Source organism: Pezoporus flaviventris, unplaced genomic scaffold, assembly GCF_033815535.1.
Source record: "Pezoporus flaviventris isolate CSIRO_AGI_PZ_B2104156 unplaced genomic scaffold, CSIRO_AGI_Pfla_v1 ptg000063l, whole genome shotgun sequence".
NCBI lineage: Eukaryota > Metazoa > Chordata > Aves > Psittaciformes > Psittacidae > Pezoporus > Pezoporus flaviventris.
In genome coordinates, this window is record NW_026892611.1 from 191,502 (window position 1) to 204,683 (window position 13,182).

Below are 13,182 nucleotides of genomic sequence, written 5' to 3' on the forward strand. Positions count from 1 at the left end.
CCAGTGATGCATACCTTGGTTTCTTGAAGTTGAGAGGAGCTTTATTAGGCCTAAGGTATTGGGCACTGTGTCAAACAAAAAAATTCCTTAATCCTGTCAATGATTCCAGAAAAGAACAGGCATCAGAAGGTGCAGGAGTTGGCAAAATAAACTGTAGAAAGCAAAACTCCATAGCAACAGAATTCTCTAGGCCAGGGAAGTGAAGCATTTTGAACCACAAAACATGGAGCTGCAGTAGAATTTCAAATACCCTGAAGTTTGAGAGAAGGGATAGCAGATTGGTTTTGAGTGGTGCCAAGAGCAAAATGTAGTCATAGTCTAATTCCCTTTGGCCAGTGGAATCAACATTCTGTGTTTCTCTCAATTTTTTTTTCCTTCTGAAGGTACTGGTGGCAATCTTTGTTGGAAGTGCAGTAAGTCTTTCCCAGATGACCACTACTGCCAACATCTGGTAAGCACATTTGAAACTGTGTAAGAGAATTGTCTGTGTTTAATTACCAGACAGGTTATTTCTCTGAAAAGCTACATATGAGGTAAGAAAGAACAGTGTGTCTTGGCTCTTCAGACTATAGTTTCTCAATACAACGTGTCCAGCTGAAGCATCACTGTGAGGGGACCCATTTTTCTCCCTCCTGAATATGATTGCATGTTAAATATAATGTTAAATTCTCCCCTCATATGACTCTTACATATTTTTCTAGACCAAATATCTGGTTTTGACATCATTGAAAAATGCCAGGGTGAAAAGAATCAAGCCATGGAGAAAAAGGTACTGCAGAATTTCAGAAATTTAGAACAGAATTAATCATTCAGGATTATTCTACATTGTGTTGAGAGGAACAATGGGGTATTTTGCAGAGGAAGTGCATCTAGAAATGCTAATACTCAGAATATCACAAAGCTCTTTAGATTCCAACACACAGTAGCTTCCCATGAGGTTGCATTAAGCAAGCATTGCTTCAGAGCCAGTGTTTTCACTCTCTTGACTCAGACTAATACATATTGTGCCTCTCAAATTATGCTACTATGAACAGTGCAGCACCTTCTCTAATGTAAGCAGAGACCAGGACTAAAGATTTCACAGAATAGATGTTCTGCCCCAGTCTGTCTGCTTCAACACCAAATGGAGACTTGAAGAATAGTATCAGAAGACAAGAAGCAAAATAGCATATTCAGTAGAAGTACTGATATAATTATGCCACACAATACCTCCAGTTGTATTTGCACTGATCCATAGGTGGCTTGTAAGTCTCTTCCCTCACCCTGTCCCAGACAAGCTATGAATCCTAACACATCTCTCTTTACTAACATCCCTTCTGCTTTTCAGCTCCTAAGCAGTATTGTTTCCTCTCAGTCCAATTAATTAAGTGAAACTGAAAACACTTGTTCTGAATCTGCCCTTTTTCTACTTGGGCCAGTAAATGAGGTCTTACTTCCCCCGTGAAACTTTCCTCTCCGGTAAATTAAAGAGAGAAAGAATCAAAGTGAGAAACAGGGGTTTTGGCTAGTTTTGAGTTATAGGACTCCAGTCTTGAAGTAAAAGTAAGTACATTTTAATTACACACATTATTTGAATTGCATTGTGGGGGTTTTATGTTGTTCAACTGAGTGGTGACATAAAAAGGCTGTAAAACTGTAACTTTAAAACCACTCATAACTGGTCTTTGTTTTACAGAAAACTCTTTCTAGAGCACTTGTGATTAAATCTGGAAATAGAGGCACATCTTCAGATTGAAGCTTCAGCTCATTTAGGCCAAGGCACTCAAAATGTGACAGCTTTATAGATGAATAAAAGTGACTTGCTACTCTGGATCAAGAGCAAAGAATGAGTCAGAGTTCTATTCCTTACCAAAAAAGGCCTTATAAAAGTTTCACCAGAAAACTGTGGAAGTGATGGGGCTCAACACCTGCTGTCATGTTGTATTTCTGTATAAATTCCCTTAGGAATGTACTTGTGCCACCTGCTTCAGCAGGGAGTGCAGCTTCTTTAAAAGTTTGGTCTTGGGGAAATAGGGAATTCAGAATTCCTTGTCGTGCTGAGCTCCACCAATTCCCCTTGCCCTCACTGAGGGCTGAAACTAAAGAGTTTTTCAGTGCACAGCCGGTGAAATTAAAGCCCATTAAATTCTGCTCTCCTTCACTTAAGTGAGCCACTGCAAAACAAACAGCTTAGTCTCGGGAGATTGCAGACACATCCAAAGTGTTCGTTTTTATTCAAATGGCAACTGATGGAGCCCAGTGGTGGAAAAGTTAAACAGAGAGTGAGTGGATGCTGTATGGTAATGTCTGTCTGTGAACGTTTGTGAAGCAGCCTTTGCTGCTTGGCATCTTACAACAATAAACACTAAAATGGGTTAACAGTTTTACTACAAGGTGCCATTTTTCTGTTATCTGCCTTTAACTGTGCTCAGTCTTACAAGCTGATGGCTGGAACTAAGGTACCCGTGCTGGCCTATAATTTATACAGAGAAAGACAGGAAAATAGTTTCATCCATTTTTAAAAGGAGCTCTGAAAGCTTTGCTGCCCGAATGCAAAGGAAGTTGCTGTGCACCTAGAAACAGCCTGGTTTACCAGGCAGGACAAGACATGGGCAGGAACAGGCAGGTGAGGGGATGGTGCTCGCACCAGCCCTGTTACCACAATGCGGCTGCAGACTCAGGTTGCACTCCATCCTGGGTTAGCACAGGGCAGCTATAGGGAAACACCTTGTGTTGCGAGACAGGAGGCAAAATGGGGAAAAAAAAGTCTGAAGTGTCGCAAATCCTACATTAGCGCACAAGGCCGGCTTTATCTTTACAACCCTTTGTGGAGGGGAGAGGGAGGAGGCCAAGGTCATGACACAAGTGGCATTTCTTCTCTCCGAAGCACACGGTGCTTATTTCACAAGCTTAGGCAGCAGTGTCATCGTGTGGCTGTTGGTGGTCCTGGCGTGAGCTGGGCCAGGCCATGGATACCCGGGCTCCGGAGGGAGGAGGGCCAGGCACAACCATGTCTGAGGTGACACAGCCTTTGGCACCGCTGCCGTTCAGTAATCAATAACGTCAGGCTCCTAGCTAGGTTATAGGCAACAGCACCTGCATACAGAGACGAGCCAGCCAGGTGGGCTGCAGCACTCCTCAACTCTTCCTGGTGCCCTGGCATGCTCTGTTGCCCAGTGTGCAGATGTGGGAGCAAGCTGCTAGGAACTTGTCTTGGTAAGAAGAGAGCCACTTGTGAGCCCCCAGAACACATGAGCCAAATAAAAATAGCTCTCTGAAGGACCTCAAATACCGCTGGGAACAACCTGACTCCTTCCTTCTCCCAGGGTGAGGAAATGCCTGTTGTGGCTACATGAAACGTCACCCTGGTGCTGGGGTGCTGTGCTCACCTCACCCGCAAGAAACCCCTGTTGCACAGCTCTGGGAGCTCCCTGGAGACAAACCAAGGCCATTCATGTCTGCGGTGTGACCTCTTTCTACATTGCTGAGCTCTAGGACCCGTTCACGTCAGAGACAAAGGACTCTGGAAGCAGCAGTGGTCTCCACTTACTGCAGATCTGAGGTCTGAGGGACAGGGAGACGGCAGCACAAAGTTAAGGGTGAAAAGCAAGCTTCGTTTCTCTTTTGTGTTTGTCGGTTTCAGAATTCGTCAGAGTTGTACTCCTGTTTGGTGTTAACAGTGGAAGTAGTTTTGGTCACTAGATGGCAATAAAGAATCGGTGTGCTCGTCCCTGCTCGACAGGGAAAGTTTGCGAGAGCTTGGCCTAGATTTGTCCTTGGAGAAAGAACTGGAAGATGGTAGAGAGCCCATGACAGTAAGGGTGCAGCCACCCTGCCTGGGGAAGGGGAAGGAGATGGCAATTTGGTTTGCTACCAGCCGTTTCTTATGGAACAGGCAGCAGGGCTCCAACGTGTTCTGGTGAGAGGTTCCACTGCTCCAGGTGAGGAGCGTTCCACTGGCCTGTGGGCGATGCCAGTTCCGTGCTCAGCTGGAGTCCTCGGACGGGGTTTTCATACGCTGCGCTATGTGCTCCTTTATGTATCAGAGTTGTCCAAGCTGGTTCACTAAGATGGCAACGACAGAACATCGAGAGGATTGTTTGATCTCAGGTTTCTCAGACTGGGTAGCTGTAAATCAAAGGGCAAAAATCGTTCTCTTTGAGCAGTATTTCCCCAGACTTCACTGAGGAAAGCTGTGCAGAATGCTTTCCCAAAATCTGTTGCAGAGATGACACTTTATTTTAAATACCAATAAGACTTCCTTAAATTACTTTATCAATCACTTATGCATGGTGAAAGTATATTATATCTCTATATAAACATATCAAAACCTGTAGGCATGTACTTCCAGTCTGGAGAGGGCAATGAGATGTGCCAAAGTAGGATTTTAAGCTGGGTTACCTACACATTTTTTACTTGCAATACCAAGGAGATAAATGTAAACACCCATTGTAACACATAAAAATGAATCCCATATCGAACACTTTGTTGGAGAAACAATAAACTGCACTAAAAATTGATGAATGACAAATGTATTTTTATTTAAGCGTTTATATTTATGACATTAACAAATAGAAAAATATATGGAAGTATGCAAATAATTCGACAGGGACATTAAAATAAAATGAACAATATCAAGCTGCTCATCCTTCATGAAAATTTTGTGCTTCAATATTATGGACATTATTAAAGCACATATACCAGGGCTGGTGGAAACACCGAAAATAGATTTAATTCTTCAAACGCCTGCTCCTTCACTATATTTCCCTATTGATAGCTTGAACATTTTAAATTTTGGCATCAATCTGCTTTATGTTGCTTTTATGACATACCTTATGCATGCATATTTTGTGTAATTGGATCATCTTTATACATTTTTCTTTGAAGTTTCACTTAAAGATTCAAGGAAATAATGTAAACTGTGATAAGTAGAACCTTGTATTAGACTTCACTGAAGGGTGATTGTCTACAGCAGGAGTTTAAAGTCTTTATTGTGGACTACTTCTAGCTAAAGAAATAGGACTCTTGTCCAGTTGCTGCCTGAAGTTTTAGAAGCTGCTGTGGTGTCTGTGGGGCCAGGGAGCAGTGACCCCCATAGACCCCACCTGGGCAGTGCCACCGTGGCTGGGGCCAGGTCTGCAATGGATGGGGAGGATGCAGGCAGCCACCCAAACAGTGAGGAACAGCGAAGGTGCGGAGGAGCATTTCCTTCCTTTTGTCTGATGAGTTCTTCATGCTGTGCTGTGGCTACTTTTTAGAGCACCAATTTATCATGTTTCAGTATCAAGCTTCCACAGCTGGAAGCGAAATGGAGGGGGTGGCTTGCTGGTTTATAAGCTTTCAATATTCTACTTGCAGTTAGTTCCAGTGAGTTTGTTTACATTTGTAGTTTACATGTTGATTCAGAAGTCTCTTCTTCTGCTTTGTGAAGGAGCCAATGCAGGACTAAGGCAGAGGGAAGAGGCCATCTTTTCTGCTTTTTTCCATTAATTACCATTTAAACTGTAAGAATAATTAGTTTGTCCTCTTACACTCTTGGTGGGGATTATTTCACAGCTCTCCCCACTTCCAGCTGTAACAGAGGTATGAAATGCTAGCTTTTTCCAGTCAGCTCATTTCCGGAAAGAAGCTCTGCACCCATTTCTATTTTGCCTTAGGTGGATCTTGCACTTTCTATTTGTCGAATAACCTATTTGATTTAATATTAGCCTCGCAGGAGTCCTCACAGAAGCATCTATACCTTCCTGTAATTTTGCTTTTTCATGGCTGATCACAGTTTCTGGGCTTTACCTTCCACTTGATGGTCAAGCTGTATTTCATTTTATATCACCATAATTAATTTATAAGCTCAGAAGTGGCAGATAATGTTTGTTATGGGGATGACTTCCTCAAACAAGCTCCCTGAAATAACCTCCAAGGAACTGTAAGGATCCCTATGTTTGGTAATTAATTACGCAAATCTACTTTTAACATATCTGAAGGTAATCTGAACAAAAGAAGACAATTGTCCTTGTTAATTCTAATGAAAATTTACTGATGAATATTGCAGTTATGTGCATTACTGTCTGCTGTCACTCATGGCTGGGGTACCTTCGGGCAGTGTTGTTTTCCTCCCGTTGTCATTGCTACAGAGGACTAATGAAAAGGGCTGAAGTTAGAGGTGCTGGGGTTTAATTTCAGGAACCACAATTTGCTCGCTCGGATCAGAGTGGGCAGCGCGATGGGTCCTGCCCCACCAGCTCCACACATGGTGTGCAGGGGCCCAGCAGGATAAAGCCCTGCTGCCCACCAGTGCCAGGCTCTTGCAGAGGAGCACTGTGCCCTGGGTGAGTGCTGGGCAGTGGCAGGAGTGTGTCCCACTGGCCATGGGGCTGCTGTCGCTGCCTTGGCACTTTCTGTCCCTTGGATTAAAGAGACACCATTTGGTGTGCAGGTAAAGCAGAACTTTTTATGACCACTTGAAATTGGTTTTTAAGCGTTTGAGAGCACTTCCATTTACTTTTGAGGTAAAGCTGTATCTACCCATGTCAGCTAAGAATTTACCTACTAAGTTTGCATAAGGTGTGTTCAAAGGTCAGATTTTCTTTAAGGTGCTGAAGTGACAACCCTGAAGGTCTCCTGGACAGTTCTTGAGTGTGAAAATTAATTACGGACTCCAGTTCAGCTTTCTGTGGTCAAGTGCCTTGTCTTTCTGCAAAAGCAGATGATCCACCAGAATGGGCTAGCTCTTGAGTTAGTTTGACTGAGTGCTTCAGTGAAGTAATCTCCACACACTGCCTGCCTCCCTCCTTTTACTTCTTACCAGTGTTATGCCTGACCTCTGTGTACATAAATGGTGTAACTGGCTCCTGGAAGCCACGACTCTGTTCTCGTGGAAGCCTGATAGAAGATGGTGAATGTCTGTTTCTTTTTTTTACCTGTATGAGTGTTGTGTCTTCCCCCAGCTGTGCTGATGGCCCCATCTGTTCAGCAGTGTGTAAACACAGAGGAAAAGGATGCGCTGGAGATCTTACCCACATACACAACTCAGGGAAAAGGGATTGGTTTTTTCCTTACCTCTTGCAGAGACGTGGGGCTGAGAGACGCCAAACTCATGCGTGTTTTCTGGGGTCAGCTGGAGAACCAGCAGATCCAGGCTTTCTGCTTGACTCTTTTAGGCCAAAGCCAGAAAACAGGATAACAACATAACTAAAACATGTGCTTAATCAGTGTTTTATGAGAACTTGTTCTCATGCTTTTTGATGAGCAGTGACTTTTACCTGTGGGTTTATACCTTATGCTGCAAGGTTAGCCCATGACAGCATAGGTTTTCCAGTTTTTGGGGTGGTTGTGGGGGGGATCTGTTCGCTGCCAGAACGGAACTGGTGAATAATAGCAATGGTTGAGTTCCAAATGGAAGATGGAGAATAGCCTAAGTCTCCACAAGATTGCTTTGACGTCTTGTTTCTAAGTTGACCTCCATGTCCCAGATATCTAAAACTGTAGAGACAGAGACACACAGAGAAAACTGGTAGAACACAAGAGCTGATGCAGTCCCTTGATCCCAGGACCTGACCTGAATGACTTGATCTCTGCAAGCAAACCTCCTTCACAGGTATCTGCAAGGACCGCTGCCGTCCTGTACACATCAGTTTACTCTCACGCAATTGGAAGCTCCAACTATGATGCCACTTCAGCTTTGTAGTTTGCCCTTTTAATTTTGTCTGTTGCTATGGTAGCAACAAATGATTGCAATCACTGCTGTTTATATTGCAATCCAAGTCACATCAATAGAGATCTTGGAAACTAAACAATAAAAATCTGACTTTACTGTGTGCTGCATTTGTTGTTGTACGTAAGAAATTGATCGCAATAATCAGGATTCATCAAAATCTTTTGTTCCTGAAGGATTTGGAAAATTCCTTTAACTAAAGGATTGTGAAATGGTAATTTATTTCAATACACACTTACCCAGTGCTCTTCACACAGCTGGGCAATATTTTTTTTGCACTTTTTCCTAAGTATATCCTTGAAAACAATTATTTTAATAGCCTTTCTAGTTTTGAAGAACGGCCACTTATTGTTTGTTTGGGTTTTTTTACCTTGTACTCATCATAGGTCTAAAATAATGCAGCTTTCAAAAAAGACAGTTCATGACTTTCTCCCTTGCTTTTTTTGTCTACTTAGGTTATACGGGCTTTTTGAGGAAGGATTGTCTTTTGTGCAAAGGCTTGTAAAAAGGAACTTCTATGAGCTACAACCTTAATGCACTGTAATATCAATTTCTGATTTAAGCATCACCTGCTGAGCTTTGAGTAAGCTGAGAACAAGAGAGGAGAGGCAAAGTGGGTACATGGGCCTGTCTTAGGGGGATCAGTGCTGGTCAGCCAGAGCTGGTTATGCCGTCTGCCTGTGCTCGCTTGTCAGCATCACCACCTCAGAGCTGATTTTGGGCACCTGCTTTTTGGAAGGGAGTTTAGCTTCTACTGCAGCACAGCAGCATGAAATCCTGCGTTCCTGGGGTCGAGGCTCCCTTTGCTGTTGCTTTCAGCTGGCAGAGGATTGCTCATCCTGTGCCTGCCCACCCTGGGTGCAGCAGTCACTGCGAGTAGCCACGGAAAGCCAAGGCTCATCTGTCCTGTGCATCTTTTCTTACAGCAAGTTGAATCTAGATGGTCTAAATAGGAGGCCAGCGAAGGCAATTTGCTGTTTAAATGACCCAATGCACATTGGGCATATTGAAGAAAAAAGCCATTTCCTAGTGACTAAATCTCATTAAAAAAGCAATTTACTGATCAATTACAATGCAATTTAGCTGCTAACTGTTTAATTATCAAAAAAGAAGCTATTTTGTTCTCTGTTCCTATATTTATGAACCATGCTTTAAAATCTCATCTTCAGACTAGCTCTTTGGAGGAATGTGACTGCTCTATTGATGCAATTACATTAAAGTTAAAATATTCAGTTCAATGTATTGTATCAGTTCAAAGAAATATTGTTTGCACAGAAGCTTTTGAAATAGGAGATTCATTGATTTCTGCAAAATCTTGACTCTTTATTGTTATTTTCATGCACTATAAAAACTGTATGGTCTTACGTAGGTTTTAGTGGAGGAACATTATTTGTTGCAGGTTGGTTTTATTTCCCCAGTCCTGTGCAAGAGTTTCAGTCCTGGAAGCATGTGGTGGACACAGCAAGGATCCTCCCGAAAGGAAGGTTTCTGTCTCTGGAGAGACTGAAGCAGGTAAAATGCAGAGGTGATACCCGAGAGCTGGGATGCTGGCGCCTGGTTGTAACTCCCTGTGTCAGGGTCAGCACGTGATGCAGGGTGCATGCAGGGCTCAGTTCTGGGAATAGGAAGACGTTAAAGCAGCCGTGCTGCCACGACTGGTAGTTTTTATTAAACATCTCACAGTGTTTCTGCTTAAAGGTCCAGCTCCTGAAGTCACCTGAGCCTCTCCTCAGTCCTTTTCCTAATGCTGTTTCAAGCCTTTGTAGTTTAAAGGAAGTCTCAAAGCCACAACATTTTCAGCGTTCATCAATGGATGAAGAATAATGCAAAACTATTGCTCTGCTTTTTAATCTACTTTGGGGGTAGAGCCCATGGGAGTGTGACTTGTGCTACCATTTGACACTCCCCTGAGACTCTGAAGAGTCTGATGTGCAGTGTGTGCCTCATGCTCAGACAAGCATTTGTCCCAGCTCTGTCCATTCAGTGTATGGTGATTACTGTGCTAATGCTTGTGTGCCTCTGGGCATGTCCGGTCACTGTTTGAAATTATGGTCAGGAACAATCCCAGATGGGGTGATTATGAATTGCTGGTGATGTAATAACATTCACAAAACCCTACAGTGGTTCTAGAAATAAATTATCCATTTACAGGCCAGGAACTGCGAATCTCACTCTGACGCACTTAGGCAAAAAAGCAGTTTCTCTCAGGATCACCTGTTTTCCCTCTTTCTTGCACATGGATGTGTGGTTATTGTTTGTTTCCAGTGTGGCTAGGTCTGGAAGGTTCTGTTTATGAGCGCAGTGGTATGGCACATATAATTATTTATTGATTTAGCTCAAATGATTAATGATTCAGCTTCAGTAGGTCTAGTTTATTGCTGTACATGAACAGTATTGAGGTAATTAAAATGGTTTGATTGCTTTGTGAGGTGAGACTTGCCATAAACACACACACACACACGTGTTGCAGTGTCGTCCTGAGGATGATGCTCAAACCCCACCGTGCTGCAGCCCAGCAGCTGGAGCAAGCCCTGGCTTCTTCAATGCTCTGAGCATGTGGTGTGGGACCAGCACTGGCCTCTGGAACAGGAGTTCTGGTATCACCTTTCCTAATGAAGGTATAAGTGTTGATGAGGAAGACAGAATGCCTTTGGTCACAACCCTATAAAGGTTCATCCTCAGTTTCAGACTTCAGTGTGAGTGGGATGAGTCCTGTGCTTATTGCAGAGGATCAGGCATCTGCAAGATCAAAGATGCTGCCACCAAAATCTCTGCTGCCCAAAGCTGAAAAGCACAAGTGTGTGTGTGTGTGTGTGTGTGTGTGTGTGAGAGAGAGAGTCGGTTCCGTAGCACAGCACATCCTCTGTGTGAGAACAGAACTGTGCTCTGCAGGCTCGGGCTCCACTGAGGAGGGTGAGCTCGGGTGAGCAGCTCCTCCTCAAGGGTCTGATGTGCACACGTTCAGCCCTGACCCAGAGGGGCAGAAGCCGCTGCCTTCCCTGCAGCGCTGCTGGGTGCCCGGGGCTGCTCCTGCCGGTGCTGCCTCGCAGGGTGCAGTGTGCTGGGCACGGGGCTGTGGGGCCCAGGAGCACCGAGCACCAGACTGCTCTCTGATTCTACCCCTGCCCTTCCTGAGGAGTGGCAGCACAGTTAGAAGGTGAAATGGGTCCAGCAGATGAATTCTAACTGTGAAATGAGACTTTTATTTCAGCTAAACCCATGTATTCCGATTACAGAGCTGTGGATTGAAATGGTTTGTTCTGGCTTCCCTGCTACCAAATGCCTGTTTAAACAAAAGGAGCTTGCTGAATAATTCAAATAAATATTATTCAATAATTTAGAGACCTTGCAATAAGGATTGAAGCCTGACCCAGTAAAGCCTCAAGTGCCTTTATGCTCTTTATTAGCTGATTTTGCTGGAGAAAGGACTATTTTTGTGTAGGGATTTTTGGGTTTTGGTTTTGTATTTTTTCCTTTCATCTGGCCTAGCAGTAAGCAGGGATTGAGACGCTGGATCCATTACGGAGTATTTGTCATAGGTGCTCTGACCTCCCTTGCTCTCGCTAGCACATTTGTGATCTTTCACCAGTTTGTGAATGCGAGGACAGGCTGTCACTGTGCGCAGAAGACAGGAGGTCTTGGAAATGGCACATCAAGTGAGCTGCAGCTGTCTTAAAAGAAATGAGTAGTGAGTCACTCATGCTAATGAGCAACCTGCAAATTGATCAGCTTTTTCGCCTGTTTGAAGCTGTGAGTACAGGGCTCCCTACGGCGGAGACTGCTCTGGTGGGAGCTGAGCAGTGCTGAGAGCCAGCCCTGCTGCCCGTGGGGCGGCCGTGCCAGGGAGTCACCTCAGAGCAGGAGGGGCACATCCTCAAGAAGCTCGCCTTGATTTACAGAGGAGCCTTTCTGCTGCTGCGCCCGGCTTTGTCAGGGACGCGCTCGCTCTTTCTTTTACCTGGAAGGAGGAGAGCAGTTGAAATCCCTGAGCTCCAGGCTGCTAAAAATTGCTGTTGAGGAGCAGTTCTCGGAGGGCGCCTACACATGGTTTGAGTTGATTTGACAGGACCAAGATTTCCTAGGCAGGATGCCAAAGCTTTGAATTTCCCAGTCTCCAGCTACCATTCAGTAGGAATGATGGGTCACTTGCACATATTGGATGGGAAGGGGAGGCAATTTGCATACGGTCATTAGGTGCTTGCAAGTCTACTTTCGTTTCCATTGAAGTGCAAAATACCCATCGGGTTAAGAGGGATTCTCTGACCTTCAAAACACCGGCTAATAAAATAGTAATAATAAAAAGAGTTTTTACTGAGGTGTTAGTGATGCACAAAGACTCGAATTCATTGTTTGTTATCTCCAAAGGGTTGTCACTTAGGGCTGTTTGTGAGTCTAGCCGCTTGCAAAAAGCAGGCTCTCTGGGGAGAAGGGATATGGAGCTCTGGAAGAGGCTGACTGATAAATATTTGGTGATTGTAGCTTCAGAGCAATGTTTTAAACACAGAAGCATATCATGAAGCTGATAGCTGTGAGAGTGAGCAGAGCTTGGTCTGTATCAGTAACTACATTATGCACCATAGCAGATTGGCATTAATAAGTACAGATCAGATGTATATCTAGGGAAATAATCTGTTATGCTATTAGATGCCAATAATAACACGTCGTGCTTCCTCATTTCAATATACAATCTATTCTATTTCTCACAATTAAGGGAACCTTTCTCTTTTAAAACTGCCTATAACTCACCAGTACACGTTATCATTGCATTGAAAGCATGCTCTACGAGAATGCATAGGCAATTTATTTGATGATAAACCTGTTTTCAAATCCTAAGTCATCACTACAAAGGGAAATGGGGCTGAAGAGCTCAGAGGAATGCAAAAGGCAGGGAGGACAAGGAAGTATGGGCTGCTGTATTGTATACAAGGCTTTGTCTCAAAGAATAGAATGGCTCTTTCTGGCCGGACTTCTCCACCTGATGCATTTTTTCATGTAAGTCTTGGAAGTTCTGTTTCCTTTCTCACCAAGGCCTGTGCTGGTTGGTAGCTCTTGGAGCTGATAACTGTGTCTTATGGCTTGTACAATGTGATCCAGTTTAGGTTGGTTTTTCATTGTTATCTTACAATAATGCTTGAGTTGCTGTTTTATAGTTTGCCAATTTGTTTGCAACAGGGATTAATATGTGCTACCTTAAATGTGCTATCAGTCTTAAGAGTTTGTTGGCAGTGAAGAGTCCCATGTTTTGAAATGCAGCATGCAATGGAGCTGCAGCATATCATTGTCAGAGAACGAAGGAATATGTTCTGTCTTCTCATCTTCTGAAGGTGGGTGGTTCATGGGAGGGATGAGGAAATGTAGCTGGATGCTTATCAGAAGCTTACAGTCCTTGCACTTGTGTAAAAGTTCCTCTGTGTAACAAGAACTTCAACACCACAGCTGCTATTGTGGCATCTCACTGACTGCAGAGAATTGGATTAGGAGGGGGATAATAG

General features: G+C 43.9%; 1 long non-coding RNA gene across 1 annotated transcript; it reads left to right on the forward strand.

Moving 5' to 3' along the window:
• The first annotated feature begins 349 nt into the window (after positions 1 to 349).
• Positions 350 to 2,258, forward strand: LOC133277797 (uncharacterized). The gene is made up of 3 exons (XR_009746335.1): positions 350 to 451; positions 702 to 769; positions 1,676 to 2,258. It is a non-coding gene; the product is annotated as an uncharacterized LOC133277797 (long non-coding RNA).
• The last annotated feature ends 10,924 nt before the right edge of the window (positions 2,259 to 13,182 follow it).